Source organism: Megalobrama amblycephala, linkage group LG15 (genome assembly GCF_018812025.1).
Source record: "Megalobrama amblycephala isolate DHTTF-2021 linkage group LG15, ASM1881202v1, whole genome shotgun sequence".
Classification (NCBI taxonomy): domain Eukaryota; kingdom Metazoa; phylum Chordata; class Actinopteri; order Cypriniformes; family Xenocyprididae; genus Megalobrama; species Megalobrama amblycephala.
In genome coordinates, this window is record NC_063058.1 from 277,336 (window position 1) to 300,194 (window position 22,859).

Genomic DNA, 22,859 nt, shown 5'->3' on the forward strand with positions numbered 1-22,859 from the left:
AATGCATTTGTCAGCTGTGTGACATATCTCAGTGAATAGCTCGTGTCTGGAGCTTTACGGAGAGATCAAACTCGATACATCAGAAATGCATACAAAAGAAGTTATGGTTTACAGACAGAATTCTATCATTAAAATGCACACTAGCACAAATACACTAATTTAAACACTAGGAAACATGCATACGCTTCAAAATACAGGATGGGTATATGTTGGCATAATTGTATCTTACATACAGTCAAAAATGTATGTTTGTGTGTTTCTGTATGTGTCTGTGTGTGTGTTTTTGTGTGTGCCTGTGTGTGTGGGTGTTGGAATGTGGATCTGGTCAGTCTCTGGGGGGGGGTGCTCCTTTTGAAGTCACCAAAGTGAGGAAGTTGGAGTTTTCTGTTTACCCTCACAGGTCCACAAACCTGCCGAAAGTCACAGTCGTCCGGAGCCGAGTTAGTGATTAACAAACAAAGTTCAACAGGTTAAAAGCGTTCTGAAAACTCCAAAGTTTATTGACTCTGAACGGATCCATCCAGACGTTACAGCTCTCTTTTTACAAGCTAGTCTCTTTTGATCTTTACTAAATGAAGGTGCACGTGACTCAAACCAGCAACAGTTAAAAGAACAAACAATCATCTAAATCAGTCTGTAGCCTACTTTGCTGTTTGATGATTGTTCAACATCAATCAATTACAGTACAAACTGTAAACAACAGTATGGTATCAAACAATCGTGCCAGAGGTGAATATATGCAGGTTATAAAGCATTTTAGGCTTATTAATAAAAATTAATAATCGATTTCTCAGCCTTGCACAGTTTTGCTGAACTCAAACTGAATTTATGGGATTTAACTTAAATACAGTTAATTTCTAGGCCTCACCACATAAGGAAAAATAGGATATTTTTTTTATTTGTTTCCATCTTCATAGATGGTCCAAACTGCTCTAAACAGGAACTGCTATCTTTGCTCAGCTATCTTCATGATGCGCATAATCCCGCAGGTCACTTTTTCATCTCCTCTCTCTTGCTTCTTCGATTCATGCACTAGAAGACAGGCGTCAGGCCGCAGTGAGCCTGGGCTGGGCCCCAGATTCCCCACTCTCCTCCTCCCTCCGCCTAGCCACACACCGCAGTTTCCCAGGTGCCACACCACATCAGAGCCGGCCCCTTATATAGGCAGTATAGGCAAATGCTAAGGGCGCAATCTCGCTAGGGGCGCCAAAGAGGCCGGATGCGTGGACAGGGTCGGATCTACCGGGGTGGCATCTGCCACCCTAAGAAAAAGCTTTGCCACCCCAAAATTATCACAGAATAAAATAAGCAGTGTTTCAAGTACTGCTTTTCAGGAGCGGCACTTCAATATGATGACTAAAAAAATTGCGTAACGCAAAGTAATGGCAAGAAAGCACGTCTTTCAGTAAACTGTGCATGATGGTTGCACGCAACGCGCCCGCAGTGTGATTCATTAACAAATGACTCTCATGAACCGATTCTTTGAGAGTCAAAAACACAGCGCAACCAAGTTCACTTACGATTTTTTTCCATATTTGTACGTGAATCGGAAATTACTGCTTCCTGGCTAACTCAGAAGTCCTGTGAGAAATGTAGTCCCATCCGAATATGTCTGAGATTAATTTTCGTAATTTTTTGGCGAGCTGATTCAGCGACCGCCCGCTCCACTTTCATCATGGATAAAGGTAGCCTATTTTTGCCATCCGACGAACCAATAACATGAAATCAATACGGAGATCCCGATGATCCGATCACAGAAACTAATAGCAGAGTTGGGGTAAGAATCTAAACATATTTTAGTTTTTCTCGATTGCTAACACATTATAAGTGATTCAGTTGGTCCAGTTTCCCAAACCATTCGTTCAGTTATCAAAACAAAGACACATTTCTCAAAACATTTAACAATGACAATATTAGGTAGCAAAACTGATGACACACCAGTCAAAATCTGAGAGAGCTGAATGAATAATTTACATGGGTTTTAAACTTAAAACAGTACCATGTAGGCTACTTTAGATGAGGGAAATTTCACGTTGTACACCCTCAATGTTGTGATTGTCAACTTTCTTTGTAACCATTTGTTATATGTGTACTGTATTTTTTGCAGCGCTGAGAAATGATTGCCTAGGGATATAGTTGTCAGAAGACCAATACACTGCTATAGTACTGTATACTGTATTGAAATTTAGCCAAATGTGCAGAGGATGCTGAATTTAGTTTTACTGCAATTGACAGTATACTGTATTTTGGTGCATACCAAGTTCATACTTATTTTTCTCATGCTTTTCATCTACTGCAAGATCAATTTATAATAGTAAAATGAAAAGGTATTTTAGTGTTCACTGGGCAGTGCAGTAGTCTGTGTATCTGTTATGTTTTATGTGTCATCTGATGCCAAAGTTTGATTTTGTCAGACAAGAATAAGTTTTTGACTAGAACATTTTATTTTGACCTGGACGTTTGAGGTTTGTGCAAGTTGGTGTATAGTTTTGATATTGTATTTTGCTGTGAGAAAATGTTGAATTGTTTCATGAATTGTGCATTAGCAATCAAGAAAAACAATAGAGACTGAAAAGTTTTAAGGACAAATTTATTTTGGCTTGTCATAAACCCAACTTCAAGTCTTGTTTAAAAAATGTAAGAACTTTGGTCAGTTAGTCCAGAATATAGATGTTCTGGGTGATTGCTAAAGTGTTGCTAGGTGGTTGCTAGGAGATTCTGGATAGTTGCTAGGCTCTTGCTATGCAGTTGCTGGGGTGTTGCTAGAGTATGTGGTTGATAGGGTGTTCTGGGTGAACACACACAGACATTCCCACCTCTGTTAATAACAGAAACTCAAAAATTGTTCTGTTGCTCTTTAACTTGCACTAAAATGTGATTTATACCATCGAAGTAACCTGTGTAATATTGATAAAACTGCTCATCTCCTTTAGTGATACAAGTTCAGACTCATTTAGAAGTTTTTCATATAGTTTATTTACTTGGTGCCAAGATGGATATTGCAATTTTGTTATTTATTAATTTTAAACAGTATATAGATACTTTCTGGTAATGCAATGTTTGTGAACACAATTGTGTATGTAAGGCTATAAATCTCCAAAAACTATGCATGAGCGCTTGCTTTGGTATTGCCACCCCTCATAGACCTCATGCCACCCCTTTGCCACCCTATAAATAATATTCTAGATTCGCCCCTTTGGATAAATCGCAATATAAGGGGGCGCCAAAAAAAATCTTGCCTAGGGCGCCAAAGAGGCTAGGGCCGGCACTGCACTTCAAGGCCACATCATTAATACCAACATCATCTCTAAGACGTGATAACAAAATACCATGGTCAACAGTATCAAAAGCTGCGCTCAAGTCCAGCATCATCAAAGCAACACATTTCCCAGAATCTCTTCCCATTAAAATGTCATTACGACTCTTATTAATGCTGTTTCAGTACTATGGTTTCTCCTGAAACCTGATTGGAAAATGTCCATTATATTATTGTGAGTTAAAAAATCTATAAGTTGAGTGTGGACAACTTTTTCTAAAATCTTACTCATAAAGGGGAGTTTTGATATCGGCCTAAAATTTTTGAGATCCTGACTATCCAAGTTAGTATTTTTTAGCACTGGCTCAATAATGGCCCGCTTGAACTCAAGTGGTACTATGCCAGCTTGTAGGCTACTGTTGATAATTAAAAGAATGCTAAGGCCAAGGACATTGCCTCTTTTAACAATTTAGTAGGGAGGCCATCATAAATAGATGTAGTAGATTTTAAATGCAAGACAATGCCCTACAACTGTTCCAAGGAAACCAACTTAAACTGACTCAAAACTGGGAGAGAAGATCTCTCTATTATATTAAACACTGTGTGCCCTACTCCTGATATACTCGACCTGATCAGATCCACTTTGTCCACAAAAAACTTCAAAAAAGCTTGGCATAAGTCATGAGATGGTCTTACGAGTACACTTTTAGGCGGGTTTAACAATTTTATCTATGGTCGCAAACAGCACTTTAGGGTTGCTCACCCCTTGTGATACAATCCTTGAGAAATAAGATGATCTTTCTGATTTAACTGCATTTTGATAATTTCTCAAGGATTCCCTAAAAATATCATATGAGATTTGTAATTAATTTTTAACCCACGGACGCTCAGCCAGCCTGCAGACCCGCCTAAAACCCTGTGTTACCTCATTTAGCCATGGTCGCTAATTCACTTTTTGCCTCTTCACCTTAAAAGGTGCAACAGTATCCAGAATCTTACTACATACATGATTAAAAGAGTGTACCATTTCATCTGGTGCTGTTACAGGCACTTCAGAGACACCATTTACAAGCTCTGCAGCCATAAAAGCAGCAATAAAAGCATCATGTGTATGATCTGTAATGACTCTGGACATTTTTGGAAGAAAAGAAACCTAACAGGCTTATGATCCGAAATAGGAATCTCATCAATGCAAATACTCTCAAGGCTTATACCCAAAGATAACACCAGATCCAGTGTATGCCCATGGACATGTGTATGTCCCATTACAATCTGGGTGAGATTGAAAGAGTCAATCAAAATTAAAAAATCCTTAGACATGGGTTTTTCTGGGCAACAAACATGAATATTAAAATCTCCCATAATCAGAATCTTGTCAGCACGTGTTATAACACCAGATAAAAACCTTAAAAATCCTTAAGGAATTCCTTACTCTAACCAGGTGGCCTATAAACTAATACGCAATACACTGGCGTAGACATGTCAACCTTCATAACTTGAACTTTTTAAAAGGATTTAAGGATTCTCAGTGGGGAGCTGCTTACATTTAAAGCTGTAGTCCGCAACTTTTTTGGTTAAAAATGATCCAAAATCAATTTTTGAGCAAGTACATAACCAGCCAGTGTTCAAAACTATCCAATGATCTTGTCTCGATTCACAACAGTAAGCTTGTAATAATGTTTTATAATAAGAGCGACATGGCGGATTTCCGCGGGAAATTTGAGCGTGCAGCAGTTCCTGTGCGTCATTACATCACGTCCGTAAACAAAGGAAGGAGTCCCGACTTGGACTGTGGAGTGGCTACAGAAATTGAAATCTACAGGTAACACTAATACACACTAAATACACAGTCACACAATGCTGATGTTGTTAACAATAACAATTTGAGAACAATATAACAGTAATAATAATTTGCACGGTTTGGTGTGATCCGAACTAAGCGATCGTTAGATTTAATCATCATTGGCAGCGTGATTTATTGTAGGCCTGATGCTTTTTTCCCTCAGTTGGTCAAAACAAAAGTGGCAGACATGATACTTACTTGTTCAGTTGATATTTTCCAGAGAAAATTCTTATATTGGTCATACTTTCAAGACGTAGAGTCTGTGATTCTGAAGTTCAGCATCCACACCGGTGCGGTGACTGACAGCAAGCATTAGATTCATCCGCGCTGTAGGGCCTCGTTCAACAGAACTTACCAAATGATGTTATCAACAGGGAACATGACCAAACAAAGCTTCAATTGACCAAGGATCCATTCGCTGACCCCAAAATCCCCGGGGGCACTGGATAGCTCCTAATTCCAGCTAGTCAGCATTAAGAGAAATGGTAACGTGACTTAAGAACAGAGAATATCTGTTTTGAGGCCTTCCTGATCACATTAAAATTATAGACCCTCACAAAACCCTTTTGTATCAAACAAACAGAACAGGAAACACTAATTAAACGGACCTGAAAAGAACAACGGATCCACACAGACATCCTCCTGATTAGGAGTCCATTTTGACCCGGTCACTTGTGACTCCGGTCGCTGTTCAATGACTCTATGCTTACAGACTCAATCTTGAATCTCAAATGGACAATCACTGAGAGATCATTTTAAACTATATTCAGAATAACAAATGCTATGATGTGATTACTAACATGTTGGATTCGATGCATTATATGTTTGTATTCCCGTATGCATTTTCTTTCTCTTGTAATCACTCTTTTAATTAGGTCAGTCTAGTAATGTGTGTGTAAGAAGTGTGTCATGTTTGAGTTCTAAATACAGGATTTATAATTATCTTTAATTCTGTGTGCATGAAACATTGAAATACAGTATTAGAAAGATATTGTGAAACATTATAAAGTTGTTAATAAAACAGGAGAATGTTCCGCGGATATCACGCGATGTAATCAATAGACAATAGACAAGGCGTGTCTAAGCTCCGTATAGCAACGTCTCATTGGAGGATCGCATCTGAAGGATGGAGCCAACTTGCTCCTTTAAAACTATGCTGTCCGAACAAGCTAGTCGTTGAAGCACCGATACTTTGACCACGGCTGAAAAGTTGTTTGGGTTATGCTGAAAAGAAGTAGATGAAGAACCGCTACTTTGACCGTGGCTGAACTTTACATCTTTACAACTTTACATCTAAGCTGCTTTGTCCCATCTAACGACCGGGGCTGATTTTCCATCTAAGATCGAGTCGCTGACTATCTTCATCCACGAGCCGCGCAGCTGATAGCCTACTTCTCATCCAACAGCCGTCACATCTCACAGTGAAGCACTGTATCGGAGCTTGATTCGTTTTGCCATGACCACGTGATCGGTGACGTCCGAAGCTTCGTTTTCGCACACAACCACATGACTGCTTCGTATTCTGGGCTGCGTTCAGCCCTGACAAAATGTTGCAAAATGTTTTTTAAACGGAAACGGTGGTGCGTTGAACACCCTGTTCTGATGACGCAAGAGTTGCAACTATGGCAGCTGAGAAGGCCATTCTTTGTGTTCTTTTTGAAGAATTTTCGGAGCCTGATGAAGTTAGTATAAATAGGTGTTTAATACTGCAAAATACGCTCGATGTTACAGCCACTGCCCTTGCTGTCCAGAATAAAAGAGAACATCCCAATCGAGTGAAGGGATTTGTGGAAACTTATAATTATTGTGATACAACACTTGCCTTGCATTTCAGGATGAAAAGACAAACATTTCAGGTGAAGGATAATCCACTTCTTACCTCTGTGCTGATCTAGACTGTGTTGATCTATATTATTTTTATTGTTTGTATTAGGCTTATAATAGAGTGCCCCAGGGATGACGCGTTTTTGTAGGCAAAACCCGGAAGCGAGTTAGCATTTTAGGGCTTCCGGTTCCAACGCCATAAAGTCTATGGATTTTTTGAATGGGTTTTTGCTAAATCGCCTGAAATAAGGTCTGTGGTTAACAAAGCCTCTAAATACTTTCACGTTTTGATCTATGACATAAAACACACCAGTTATAACCCACTTGTGATTTTTTAAACTTTTACTGTGTCTTAAAATCGGCGGTTGCTAACAAATTGCTAAAAGGGACTACTTCCTTTGGCGGGGTCTTTAGACGTCATCATGACAAACGGGACATTTGGACAGCATTTCTCATGAAAAAGTGGATAAGTATTAATAACAGTGCAGATCATAATTGTCACAGACACGTCAGGTTCCACCTCACTGCAGTACCCACGCACTCAATCACCAGCCTTCTAATCACCGCCACCTGCACGTCATTAACTCTGCAATCACCAGCACCATAAAACCACCACACTCACACACACTCACTGTCCGGTCTCGTTTGCACTACAGCACATGTATGCTTACCTTAAGGACTCCCAACGACATACTTACCTGCTCCAGCGATCCCCTTCATCTCCTTCGTCTCCTGTTCTCCTCGTGTGCCTACCTGCCTGTGTGTGTGAGTGTCTCCACCGTCTTCCTCCAGTGCATCTCTGCTTCAGCTTCTGCAAGTTTGAAAAGGACAGTATTACATTCCATTCATCTCTCAAGAACCTCATATCTGCTTACTATCACTCAGTGCTCTGCTTATTTTGCAATAAACTCACCTGGTTTGCTTTTACATCTGTCTCCGTGTCTCTGTACGTAACAGAAGACCGGACCATAACAACTTCACAGCATGAGCACCAACGATCCATTTCAAGAGCTCGTGGACGCGCTGCGCCGAGCACTCACACCACAGCCATCATCACCGTCACCCATCAACGCGGCTGCTTCCGCACCCACCATCACCGCTTCTTCTCCAGCATTCACTGCCAGTCCCATGGCCAAACCGGCGCCCTACAGTGGATCGGCGGAGGAATGCAGCGGATTCCTTCTCCAATGCGAACTGGTCCTGGAGATGCAGCCGCACCTCTACACTACCGACACAGCAAAAATAGCATTTATCATTTCGCAACTGCAAGGTAAGGCCCTGCAATGGGCAGACTCCCTGTGGACACAGAAGGGCCCTGTTATCAAGTCTTACTCGGCGTTCGTCTCTCACTTCCGTGAGGTCTTCGGGAAACCTCTGGCGGACTCTTCGACTGGTGAGAAACTCTATAATCTGAAGCAAAGAAATCTATCTGTTAACGATTATGCCTTGCAGTTCCGAACGCTTGCTGCCACCAGCGGATGGAATGAACAAGCCCTCATCACTACTTTCCGTCAGGGGTTGGAACCCAACGTGCGGCTGCATCTCGCTGCATACGAGGACTCGATGGGACTAGAACGCTTCATCCAACTCGCCATCCGCGTGGGTTCTCGTATGCAGTCGTGTCTCTTAGAGCACCAGGGCCAGTCATCCACCACCAACCTCCTCCGTCGGTCCGAGCCCGTCAGCCCTCCAGAACCAGCCAACGAACCCATGCAAATAGATCATTCACGTCTCACACCGAATGAACGACAAAGAAGGCTGACCCTAAACCTGTGTTTATACTGTGGATCTCCGGGGCATGTAATCTCCACATGCCCAACTCGTCCTCCTCGGCCCGTGGTGAGTGCAATTTTCCCCTCCATTCAGAAAATGAAACCACTCACTACTATTGTAATTCTTACTGCTGCAAATGCCTCTATTCCAGTGGTGGCGCTCCTCGACTCAGGGTCAGCAGGAAATTTCATCTCAGGAACCCTCTGTCGTCAACTCAAGCTCAAGATATCCCCGTCTCCGACTAGCTATCAAATCCACTCCATCACGGGCAAACCCCTGAGCCGTAAGAACATCCGTCATTGTGCGGGACCTCTTCAACTCTGTGTCGGCATTCTGCATACGGAAAATATACATCTGCTGGTTCTGGAGGAATCCACCGCTGACGTGGTTCTAGGGCGCCCGTGGCTGGAACAACACAACCCCACCATCTCTTGGCGCACGGGCGAAGTCCTGAAGTGGGGCGACCACTGCTTCCCAGACTGTTTCCCAGCGCTTCCCGTTCCGAAATCTCCACGCTCCAAGTCTCTCGCCATCAATGCCACGTCCATCGAAAGCCCTGTAGAGAAGCGCTCTGTGGATGTTCCCCCGGACTACGCCCCCTTCAGTGACGTCTTCTGCCCGCAACGCGCCTCCAAGCTTCCTCCACACCGGCCATGGGACTGTGCCATCGATCTGCTACCGGGTGAGCCAGTGCCCAGGGGACGCATCTACCCCCTTTCACAACCGGAGGAGAAGGCCATGGAGGAATACATCAAGGAGGCACTCGAACAAGGTTACATCCGCCCGTCTACTTCCCCTGCTGCTTCAAGCTTCTTTTTTGTGGCAAAGAAGGACGGAGGCTTGAGGCCCTGCATTGATTACCGTGCCCTCAACAAGATCACTGTTAAATTCCGCTACCCACTTCCCCTCGTCCCAGCGGCCCTGGAACATCTCCGCGGTGCCACTGTGTTCACTAAGTTGGACCTCCGCAGCGCGTACAACCTCGTCCGGATACGTGAGGGGGACGAGTGGAAGACCGCCTTTGTCACGCCCACCGGACACTACGAGTATCTCGTCATGCCGTATGGCCTGGTCAACGCCCCCTCCGTATTCCAGGACTTCATACACGAGGTGCTCCGGGAGTTTCTCCACAAGTTCGTACTGGTATATATTGATGACATCCTCATCTACTCCCGGAGCTTGGCCGAACATCGCCACCACGTTGCGGAGGTCCTCCAACGCTTACGGCAATACCATCTCTTCCTTAAAGCGGAAAAATGCTCCTTCCACCAGCCCTCTGTCCATTTCCTGGGGTATATAATTGATCACAGTGGCATCCGGATGGACGAGGGGAAGGTCTCCGCTATCCAGTCCTGGCCCATTCCATCAACAATCAAAGAACTCCAACGCTTACTAGGCTTCTCCAACTTCTACCGCCGATTTATCAAGAACTACAGTACCATCGTCAGTCCACTCACCAACCTACTCCGTCATCAGCCCAAGTCTCTGTCCTGGTCCCCACAAGCCACCAACGCCTTCGAGACCCTTAAAAGAGCCTTCACCACCGCTCCCCTCCTCGTCCACCCTAATCCAGATCTCCCATTCGTCGTGGAAGTGGACGCCTCCACCACCGGAGTGGGAGCGGTCCTTTCACAGCAGCAGGGGACACCAAGTAGACTCCATCCATGCGCCTTCTTCTCCCGCAAGCTCAACCCGGCGGAGGTCAACTATGACATCGGTGACCGCGAACTCCTGGCCGTCAAACTTGCCCTTGAGGAGTGGAGGCATTGGTTGGAGGGGGCTACTCATCCCTTTCAAGTTCTCACTGATCATAAGAACCTAGAATATCTGAAAGCTGCCAAAAGGCTCAACCCTCGTCAAGCTCGCTGGGCCATGTTCTTCTCAAGGTTCAACTTCTCAATCTCTTATCGCCCTGGTTCTAAGAATACCAAAGCTGACGCCTTGTCTCGTCTCTACTCCCCTGAAGAAAAGCCTGAAGTTCCTGAAACAATTCTACCGGAGTCCATCTTCGTAAACCCAATCCAGTGGTCAGAGGAAACCATGCCCTCCTCCAATGCCTCCACACGCACTCCGCCGGGTTGCCCCCAAGGCTTGCAATACGTCACACGGGCACGTCGCACTCCACTCCTGCACAGCACCCACTCTTCACTTGGCACTGGCCACCCGGGGGCCAATGAGACCCTCTCGTTGCTCAAACAACGCTTCTGGTGGCCCAACATGGCCAACGATGTCAGGAGGTACGTGCAGGGCTGCAGGGAGTGCGCCATTTCAAAGAGCCCACGCCATCTTCCCACCGGCAAGCTTCTTCCTCTGCCCGTTCCTGAGAGACCCTGGTCACACCTGGGAGTGGACTTTGTCACTGACCTCCCTGTGTCTGACGGTCACACATGCATCCTGGTGGTAGTAGACCGCTTCTCAAAGTCCTGCCGTCTGATACCCCTGGAGGGTCTACCTACCGCCATGGCCACTGCTGAGTTGATGTTTAACCATGTGTTTCGCTATTACGGAATTCCTGAAGACATAGTCTCCGACAGAGGACCCCAATTCGTCTCTCACGTTTGGAAAGCCTTCTTCTCCCTCCTGGGTGTGACCGTCAGCCTGTCATCTGGGTACCACCCTCAGTCGAACGGGCAGACGGAACGGAAGATTCAGGAAATAGGCCGCTTCCTGCGTACCTTCTGTCACGGCCACCAGAACTCCTGGAACCAGTACCTGGGTTGGGCCGAGTACGCACAGAACTCCCTCCGCCAAGCCACAACTGGACTAACACCCTTCCAGTGCGTACTCGGCTACCAACCCCCACTGTTCCCCTGGGATGGGGAACCCTCCAACGTCCCTGCAGTCGACTACTGGTTCCGGGAGAGCGAGAGGGTTTGGGACTCAGCTCACCACCAACTGCAGAGAGCCCTGCGCAGACGCAAGATGGCAGCCGACCTTCGGCGCTCCGACGCTCCAGTATACCAACCGGGGCAGAAGGTCTGGCTGTCCACCAGGGACATCAGGATGCGTCTGCCCTGCAAGAAGCTGAGTCCCCGCTTCATTGGCCCGTTCACCATCCTTCGGCAGATCAACCCCGTCACCTACCGACTCCAACTCCCTCCACAGTACAGTAGGATTCACCCCACATTTCATGTATCACTGCTGAAACCTCACCACCCTTCTGTTGTTCCCTCCACAGAACCTGACGTGACAGCCGCCGAGCCCCCCTTCCACTCATCCTGGAGGACGGCACAGCTTACGTGGTTCGAGAGATCCTGGACTCCCGGCGCCGTGGTGGTCGACTCGAGTACCTCGTCGACTGGGAAGGCTATGGCCCCGAGGAACGCTCATGGGTCCCCAAGAATGATATCCTTGATCCTATTCTGTTACAGACCTTCCACACCAACCACCCAGACAGACCTGCTCCACGCCCCAGAGGAAGACCACCACGACGTCGGGGTCCGCGGCCCTCAGGAGCGGGCCGTGGGAGGGGGGTACTGTCACAGACACGTCAGGTTCCACCTCACTGCAGTACCCACGCACTCAATCACCAGCCTTCTAATCACCGCCACCTGCACGTCATTAACTCTGCAATCACCAGCACCATAAAACCACCACACTCACACACACTCACTGTCCGGTCTCGTTTGCACTACAGCACATGTATGCTTACCTTAAGGACTCCCAACGACATACTTACCTGCTCCAGCAATCCCCTTCATCTCCTTCGTCTCCTGTTCTCCTCGTGTGCCTACCTGCCTGTGTGTGTGAGTGTCTCCACCGTCTTCCTCCAGTGCATCTCTGCTTCAGCTTCTGCAAGTTTGAAAAGGACAGTATTACATTCCATTCATCTCTCAAGAACCTCATATCTGCTTACTATCACTCAGTGCTCTGCTTATTTTGCAATAAACTCACCTGGTTTGCTTTTACATCTGTCTCCGTGTCTCTGTACGTAACAATAATCAGCGAGCATGTTTTTAAATAAAGTTGTTTTTTAAATGCAGTTTGAGGAAGTTTGGTGGTGGTGACAACGTTGATCCGCGACCATGGTGTGCTGTAGTCCGTTTATAGCCAACTGTTAGCCTTTTATATCTGACGACTTTATTTAGGCTTCAAAATCTATAAATGTTGTGTTAACTTGTAAAGATTATCTTGATAGACAAAACGTGTAAGTGTCATAACCCTTTGTTAAACACAGAGCTTTTCTGTGATTTTCCAAAAGTCTATGGGAAAAATGAATAGGCTTTCAGTCGAGGGAACCCGTGCGCCGCTAACTTCCGGGTTGGCCTACAAAAACAGGTCATCCCTGGGGTACTCTATTATTGCTGATCACTGTTGTTGTGCTTTGATATTGTAATATTTACCATTATATAATCAGAGGAGTATAGAAAAGTTTATGAAAGTGTCACTTCTCAATACAACAGCAAAATATATAAGTATAGTATTTTTATATTACATTAATACTCATTGTGCAAGCTGTCTCTTTAATACCGCGTGGTTTATATCAGTGGCGTAGCCAGAATTTTATTTTTGGGGGGGCCCATCTAAAAATGAGGGGGTCGCTATATATATATATATATATATATATATATATATATATATATATATATATTTATTTATTTATTTATATATATATATATATATATATATATATATATATGACACTAATAATGACTACAATGACACTAATTCTTAATTTCTAAAAGAAATGCAAAATCAGTCGGTAGTTATTAATAGAATAACGAGACACAAACCTTTACATTAAATCGCGCTTGGTCCCATTTATTTTTGATCAAAGTGCATACTACATATACAAACTTTTACTGTCAAAGTGCGCACACGCAATTCTTGAGTGCGCGCCACGAGCACAGTATAATGACTGATTTGACAGTCGTGTTAATTTTTCTGAGTTTTACCGACATAGCCTGACAACACCTCATCTGACCGCAGTTCACTGTTGTTCAAGTGAAGCTCCCTCGTCGTCACCTGCACCTTTTCCGCGCTCGTTTGACTTGCGCCAGGCGCTGAGGCGAAGTCGGAATGCGCGTCTAAAAAGTGTCCCGTTTGTTGTGTCGTAAAGAGACAGTTAAACACAGCGTTTTACTTGGCGATGTTTTAAAAAAAACGATTTTTATTTTTGGTATTTTATATGCTCTGTTGGTGGTTTGTGGAGTAGCGACACCCGGGAGGGATATTTTTTTTATCCCCACCAGGGATAAAAATAATTCAGCAGAGGCAGGGATACATAGACCAGACCATAAACCATTTATAAATTAATTTTAAACAATAAAAGGTAACACTTTATTTTAAGGTGACATTAATACAGAGTAATTACCTCATTAAGTACTTAGTAGTAGACGGTGTAATAACATGCAACAAAATGTACTTAATATGTAACTAAGTTATGGAACAGAATGTACTTACAGATTGTAATTATGCACATGTAATAGGCAGCAACTGTTACACTTATGTAACAGGGCGAGTCCGTTACACAGCTACCTACTGATGTAACAAAAGATCTTGTTACATATGTGTTACAATGTAATTATATAAAAAGTACTTAGTACTACACAATGTAACAACAAGTACCTACATATGTTACTAAGGTGTGGAAAAGCCTGTGGTTACATAGGGTAATTTTGTATGTTCTGTAGGCTGCTACACATATGAAAGGGCAAAGTTGATTACACAGCTGTTGGTGTAACAGGGTGATCCAGATCTTTTTAATTATTTATTCTCACAAAACACTGCTACATCAGAAGAACATAATTCTTGCCACAAATCATTGCTGCTTACATAGGATCTGCATGAGCACAGACCATCCCAACAGAAGGTAAAATGGTAAAACAATAGCTTCTCTTCCTCTTCTTTCCATATGAATTGCTATGAGCTGCATAGATGGACGTAAGTCAGATGTGAATGAATCAACGGCTTACAACCTATCAAGTTCTGTAGTAGGCCTATGTGTTGTACTAAGCCATCTTAGTTTGAATTAACTCGTCACAGCTTAAATAAATGCGCTAGCTTCGTAATAACAATTAAATTATAGAATATTACATGGGATAAGCATAAAATAAAGTGTATCAAGAGTGTACTTAAGTGTACTTCATGTATATCTATATACCTTATCCATCTGTAACATAGTTTGAATTGACTCACTAGTTCACAGTTTAAATACATGCACTAGCTTCCTAATTACATTTAAATTACAGAATATTACATGGGATAAGCTACGTAAAATAAAGTGTATCAAAATTGTACTTAAGTGTACTTCATGTATATCTATATACCTTATCCATCTGTAACGTAGTTTGAATCTACTCACTAGTTCACAGTTTAAATACATGCACTAGCTTCCTAATTTCATTTAAATTACAAAATATTACACAGGGATAAGCTACGTAAAATAAAGTGTATCAAGAGTGTACTTAAGTGTGCTTCATGTGTATCTATACCTTATCCATCTGTAACATAGTTTGAATTGACTCACTAGTTCACAGTTTAAATACATGCACTAGCTTCCTAATTACATTTAAATTACAAAATATTACACTGGGATAAGCTACGTAAAATAAAGTGTATCAATAATGTACTTAAGTGTACTTCATGTGTATCTATACCTTATCCATCTGTAACATAGTTTGAATTGACTCACTAGTTCACAGTTTAAATACATGCACTAGCTTCCTAATTTCATTTAAATTACAGAATATTACACTGGGATAAGCTACGTAAAATAAAGTGTATCAATAATGTAATTAAGTGTACTTCATGTGTATCTATACCTTATCCATCTTTAATATAGTTTGAATTGACTCACTAATTCACAGTTTAAATACATGCACTAGCTTCCTAATTACATTTAAATTACAAAATATTACACTGGGATAAGCTACGTAAAATAAAGTGTATCAAAATTGTACTTAAGTGTACTTCATGTGTATCTATACCTTATCCATCTTTAACATAGTTTGAATTGACTCACTAGTTCACAGTTTAAATACATGCACTAGCTTCCTAATTACATTTAAATTACAAAATATTACACTGGGATAAGCTACGTAAAATAAAGTGTATCACACATGAATAACACTTGTGCACTCAACTGTGTGGTAAACAGAGCGGGATGTGGAAAATTATACCCAAATCTTAAGGTCCGGTTTCATTAAGCCAGGATTAGGCCTTAGTTCAATTAGGACATTTAAGTAGCTTTTAGAAATGTTACTGGTGTGTATCTTGAGACAAAACAATGGCACTGACATATTTTAAGATACATCAGTGCAAGTTACTTTCAGTTAAAACAGCTCAAACATGCATTTTAGCTTAGAACTAGCTTAAGCCTTGTCTGTGAAACCAGGAATAAGTGTTCTTATACTTTCTATCCACCTGCCTACCAACACATTGATGGAAATGAATGATGTGAGTAGATTTATACAATTCAAAACCTTTATTATTAAGCTTTAAAACAATGGAACACTAGAATAGAATGGCTTTTAATACATTGCTAAGCAAAACATATTACTTAAACACATTTTAAGTGCATTCTAACATAGTGGAACTGCTTGTGAAACAAATTAAATGAATAAATAAAAAACAAAAATAGCCCCAATATAAAACTATAACATTATTAAACTATTAAATATTAAGGGGCTTATCTGTATTTGTACTTGATTGGCAGAAGCTTGCCTTTAGCTTTTAGCTCTTCAATTTTAGTGCTGACCTCTGGAGTCATTGACTCCGCACAACGCTTAGAGTAGTCTAAAAGCTTCTCTTTTCTGAGGTTAAATGGTGGAAGGCTCTTTAAGAATTTTGGACATGCAATTGCAATTTCTGCCAGGGGAGCAGACAGCGCCAGTGTGTTCCGATCCACACCTACCATTTTAAATGCCTTAGTCATGCTCCCCTGACTCTTATAGGCCTTCATAACTTTATGGTACCTATGTACCACATCATCAGTTGTGCGAGCTGCAAAGAAAACAAGAAAAACAGAATTATCAGCCATTCACTTTAAATGGACTACAATAGGATTGAAATTATATATTAAATAGCATTGCTTTCTCCCAACTACTTTTCATAGGCAGTATTATAAATAATCAAAAATATATCAAAGATAATTATTCATTGTTATTCAATATACAAAAAGAAACTGGGTTGGAACCACTGCAGTAGACTACAGACCAGCAGAATTCTTTAAATAGTTTAACATTTTTTGCAGTTGCAAAATGGTTGCCAACCACAGATATACCGTTTAAAGTACCTCTTGCCATTGCCAGAGGATGACGGTGCTTCTTTTTACTTTTCTTGTGGGGTTTCTTCATTTTGGAGAATGAAGTAGATGAAAACAAGGAACTGGAGGTGGAACTGGAGGTGGAGCTGGAGGTGGAACTGGAGGTGGAGCTGGAGCTGGAGGTGGAGCTGGAATCATCTGAATCTCAGGATTTGTACTTTTTTGATTTCCCTGCCCCCAAAAAACATCACATTATAAAATCTACTTTTTGTGTGAACTGATTTTCATTGTTATTCTATATTTTTATTTCTTTTTTTTTATTTTTATTATTAAGTGCCTTCACACCATAAATAAGCCTCAACTGCCACCCAAAGAAAAATAAATTTTACTTTGGATGTATTTGAGCTTATATTAGCATGTGTGCTATCTCCTGACAAAGCTATAGCTGCATGCAAAATTAGTTTAGTTTGATCAAGTTCTTTAAAGGGGTCATGAAATGGGGGAATCAAATTTTCCTTTATAATTCAACATTTGACATACTTTGCAAAAAACAGCTAATTTGAATATCAGCCCCATCCTGATGTTGCAACACCACAATAGAATTAAAAGTAATACAGAGTGGCTCAGGTACAATAATTGACACTAATGGTGCAACATGCAAGCAAACATGTTAGTTATAATGTGTAATCTGTGATCAATGATTGTTCTGATATGTAAGGACTACTTTGCTGCTAAATTGTTTTTGGTGGTTTACTTTATACATTCGTAAATCAAAACAGTGGTCCACTTCACGTTGTTTAATACAGAAATCTTAGTAACAAACTTGTATAACTAGAATTTTAAAAAGTGGACCTCTAGGAACATTATAAAATAATAAAAAGAAAACATTTCATTGACCCTTTACAACTAGTTTAAAAAAGGATATAGAATATACATGTACTTTATACTGTTTTTATTGGGTCACTTTCTCTTTAATTACATGTCTAACATAACAGACCTCACCCAGCCAGTCACCAACCTGTTCTTGCTCTCAACTTTTTCTTCAAGGTGTCAATTTCCTCTTGCTTTTTCTTAATTTTTTTCCGCAGTCTTTTATTTTTCTGCTGCAACTTCAGGGAGCTGGTTTTATCTACAATCAACAAAATATTCAATGTACAGTTAATGCATTTTATTTATGAAGCATTTAGAAAGAGGTTTAATGAAAGTGCTAAATAAGATTTCAATAAGAGATTTAAAAGATAAACATAAGTTAGCATAATGACATTTAATAACATTTTAACAGAAGGTAAAAAGCATGATATTAAAAATAACTGACTAAACTAAAATCAGTGACAATATGTGATAATAATAGTGGACTTGAAAAATACATGTTAATAAAATAAGCAATGGATGGGTAGGACCTAATGTGCATTCCCTTTTCTTTTACCAGTTAAAATTTAAGGAAGTAGCTGCTTTTTATGAAGACACTTATCTATATTTCTAAATTTCAATTGAGGAATGCTTACATTCCCAGAATCAAGGCAGAATACAATGAAATAAACTCTTACCACTGAACAGAGTCTCATCACACTGTTCACTCTCCTTGCTGGACACATGATCTTCATCTTCCATTCTCTGGTCTTCTCCTACATGCTTCTCTAACGTTACTTCTTTAGCAGCTTGCAGATCTTGTGTCACATTTTTGGGGCTCTCTACAGTCTCTTCATCCCATATTTTTTGTCCTCTCCTTTTCACTCTTTTGCTGGCCATAGTGGACCTGAGTCCGAATAGTGATGTACACATCAGATATGATGTAAACCACATCATTAAAACATTTTTTTGCTATGGTATTTAGTATTAAAAAATGGTGAATCTTCATTTTTCTTAAAAGTGTATGTATATCTGCACAAAAGAGACTAGCAAGGTTCGTAGTAAAGCAGTCAAATGAGACAATAATGCAGTCAACAATCCTATACATAATTTAATACATTTCGATCTCACCTTACTGTATATTCTTCTAAAAAAGTATATCTACCAACAAAAACACTATTACTTACCAGTTGTGTAGGTGTCTCTCCAGGATTCTAAGCGATTCCTTTTCTAACCAATAAAGGCCGTTACTAAGGTCACGTGATAACGCGGTTCGATGACGTATATTACACGTATAGAAATAAACCGCGCAGGTAGGCAGCTAGGCGCGAAATTTAAAATATGGTGTCTTTACATACAGTATCACGACTGCACGAAAAAAATGATAAGATAAAGCTTATCAAATGGATGCAGCGAAAAAAATTATTAGCCAAAATAATGCGATGTGGACACTGCAGAAGAAAAATGAAGTTTGTCAAAGACAACAGAATAGATGGATATGCCTGGTAAGTGGGTTGGAGAAAAAAGTAATTTATTTAAATGTATTTATTTAACAGTTAGGCTACTGATTACTTTAGTACAATCAATCTTCTTTTTTTTTTTTTTTTCTTTTTTTTTTTTTTTATTAAGGGTGTGCAATCGCAAACAGAGCCACGTCCAAAAGAAGAAAAAATCGATCAGGACTGGATCGATTTTTTCAGGATCCCATAAAGGACTCCATGAATGGTTAATGTTTATTTACAGGTGAGTTAATGTTAACGCAATTTCTACGTTTTTTTTTTTTTTTTTTTAAATCATTAAACACAAAACATGCTTTCTGAGAAATTAAAGTAAAAGTAAGTTACCAATCAGACATGTTACAGGGTTTCCGTGATTGTTTGATCAGATTTGGGCCATAAAGAGGCTTCAGTAACTTAAAATATTATAACGTTAGCAGAAGTCTTAATTATAATTTCGAGTGTTATTCTTTTTTTCGCGGACGAAAAAACAGCATATTCCACTGGCTCGCGGTTTCAGAACATTTAGTAAGTGCTTGCTTATTAAAATGAACCTTTGATGCATTATTATACTGTTTTATACGTGCCTTATAAATGTTGGTTGTAAAAGTGCATACTTAGTAGTAAAGACAAATAACATTATTTAACACATTCAATATATAGATTAACTATAGTGTCAACACAATAATCCTTATTGTGTTTCTTTAAACTCAATTTTATACTAGGAAAACACAATATGATCAACCTCTAATTAGTATGTATTGATATTTTAGTATATAAACCAAGTTTAATATATATGTATAGAATGGACCATAAATTAGCCTGTTTTGCAGTTAAATGCATGCCCCAACCTGTTTAAGTAAAATAATCTGAGATACACAATTTATTTCCTTATTGTTTGGGTTTTTTTCTGTAAGTACATGTGGTATTTAATCGTGCAGGTTTAAAAGTTATTCTAAATTTGATGAAACTGCAGAACATATCAAGAATTATATCTAAAATGTTTTTTTGTTTTATTTGAATGCATGGCAAAAAAAATAATCTATAAATATATATTATGTTTTATAATTTAAAAGTTTAATATTTAAAATTTCCATTTCCTTTTAATAAGGTTGGGGGGGGGGGGGGGGGGATAGTTTTCAGTGGGAAAGTGTCATAAAAGCATTTATTTCTGACACTGGTGAGGCTTTAAATTTTGTAAATACTAACTTGGTTGTTTTATAGGTTTGCACAAGGATTGAGATTACGTCAGATTGACATGATGGAAGACGGAGTGGCATCCAGTTCAGCAACACTCTCAAAAATGACCAAAAAGCTCAGAAAGGTAGAATCTATATGCTTGAAACAATAAAAGCTGATGTAATAGTTCGCTTTTTGTGGTTACTAATGGTGGTTTTTAATTAAAAGGTGTGCACAACTGCATTGAGAATGAAAATGAAAAGAAAGCATCAATTCAAAATTGGAGGGCACTCAAGACATCGTTTTGTTGTAATTGATGAGTCCAAATTCAGTCATAAAAGAAAGGTACTCAAATAAATGTTTTTTTAGTTTTTTTTCCATCTCAAATCTAGTTCAGTAATTTAGCATTAGCAGAACTGCATTTGGTTAAAATTTGATTTTGTGGGCACACTTATAAGATCTATTGTGTATTTGTGTGTAAATAACTGAAATTGTGTATTTCTTACAGTATAACCGTGGACGGTATGGTGGTACCTGGGCAAGACATGGATGGGTGTTCGGTCTGTTAGAAGTACACCACTGTAGCCGAAGGCCTATTCTTAAGATGGTCCCTTCACGAGCACGCAGAACTCTGCTTCCAATCATTAAGCGGCATGTGCGCAGAGGTTCAACAATTTATAGTGATTCCTGGCGGGCATATGTACAGTCCCTCACTACACAAGGCTATCACCACTATCCAGTAAACCACAAAAACAACTTTGTGGATCCACAGACTGGTAGCCACACTCAACACATTGAGAGATACTGGCAAACAATTAAAGGACAAGTGTGGAGATTAAGGGGGAACCGTACTGAGAAAATGCTGAAGAGTCACTTAAAGTTTATTGAATGGACATATTGGCTAGGAAAGAAAAACAAGAAAGGCATCTTTGGAAGGCTAATTCAGGACATAAGTCAAAAGTACAGAGTGTGAATGGACTGTGACCTCAGTGGACTTTCAAGAATACACTTTAGAGAGTATAATATACTATAGATTTAATTAATAAAATATGTATTATCAATTACCATTAAAGTTTGTGAAACAGTCAATTTTAGCAGATGGTTATATGTTGTATTTGATGTAAAGGTCTATAATTTTTGAGTTTTTGAGGGTAAAAATAAATATATTTACATTTTGACTTTTCAATTTATTAGTCACCCCTTTGTGTTTACTGGCAGGTGGACAGAAAAGGCAATTCATCACATCAATTCAACTCTAGACTATTGAGTTAAAGCACTTTATTCTTAAATTTAAATGTAATTAGGAAGCTAGTGCATGTATTTAAGCTGTGAACTAGTGAGTCAATTCAAACTATGTTACAGATGGATAAGGTATAGATACACATGAAGCACACTTAAGTACAATTTTGATACACTTTATTTTACGTAGCTTATCCCAGTGTAATATTTTGTAATTTAAATGTAATTAGGAAGCTAGTGCATGTATTTAAACTGTGAATTAGTAAGTCAATTCAAACTATGTTAAAGATGGATAAGGTATAAATACACACGAAGTACACTTAAGTACAATTTTGATACATTTTAATTTACGTAGCTTATCCCAGTGTAATATTTTGTAATTTAAATGTAATTAGGAAGCTAGTGCATGTATTTAAACTGAACTAGTGAGTCAATTCAAACTACGTTACAGATGGATAAGGTATAGATACACATGAAGTACACTTAAGTACAATTTTGATACACTTTATTTTACGTAGCTTATCCCAGTGTAATATTCTGTAATTTAAATGTAATTAGGAAGCTAGTCCATGTATTTAAACTGTGAACTAGTGAGTCAATTCAAACTATATTAAAGATGGATAAGGTATATAGATATACATGAAGTACACTTAAGTACACTCTTGATACACTTTATTTTACGTAGCTTATCCCAGTGTAATATTCTGTAATTTAAATGAAATTAGGAAGCTAGTCCATGTATTTAAACTGTGAACTAGTGAGTCAATTCAAACTACGTTACAGATGGATAAGGTATAGATACACATGAAGTACACTTAAGTACAATTTTGATACACTTTATTTTACGTAGCTTATCCCAGTGTAATATTCTGTAATTTAAATGTAATTAGGAAGCTAGTCCATGTATTTAAACTGTGAACTAGTGAGTCAATTCAAACTATATTAAAGATGGATAAGGTATATAGATATACATGAAGTACACTTAAGTACACTCTTGATACACTTTATTTTACGTAGCTTATCCCAGTGTAATATTCTGTAATTTAAATGAAATTAGGAAGCTAGTCCATGTATTTAAACTGTGAACTAGTGAGTCAATTCAAACTACGTTACAGATGGATAAGGTATATAGATATACATGAAGTACACTTAAGTACACTCTTGATACACTTTATTTTATGCTTATCCCATGTA

The 22,859-nt window shown here is 39.9% G+C and overlaps 2 long non-coding RNA genes across 2 annotated transcripts; one reads left to right on the top strand and one right to left on the bottom strand.

Annotated features, from left to right (window-relative positions):
- Positions 1-16,121: 16,121 nt before the first annotated feature.
- Positions 16,122-19,368, bottom strand: LOC125247175. Its single transcript, XR_007180033.1, has 5 exons — positions 18,939-19,368; positions 18,450-18,658; positions 17,921-18,031; positions 16,933-17,133; positions 16,122-16,640 (listed from the first exon to the last, which is right to left on the bottom strand). It is a non-coding gene; the product is annotated as an uncharacterized LOC125247175 (long non-coding RNA).
- An 11-nt stretch (positions 19,369-19,379) lies between these two features.
- Positions 19,380-21,612, top strand: LOC125247176. The gene is made up of 3 exons (XR_007180034.1): positions 19,380-19,494; positions 20,472-20,771; positions 20,935-21,612. It is a non-coding gene; the product is annotated as an uncharacterized LOC125247176 (long non-coding RNA).
- The last annotated feature ends 1,247 nt before the right edge of the window (positions 21,613-22,859 follow it).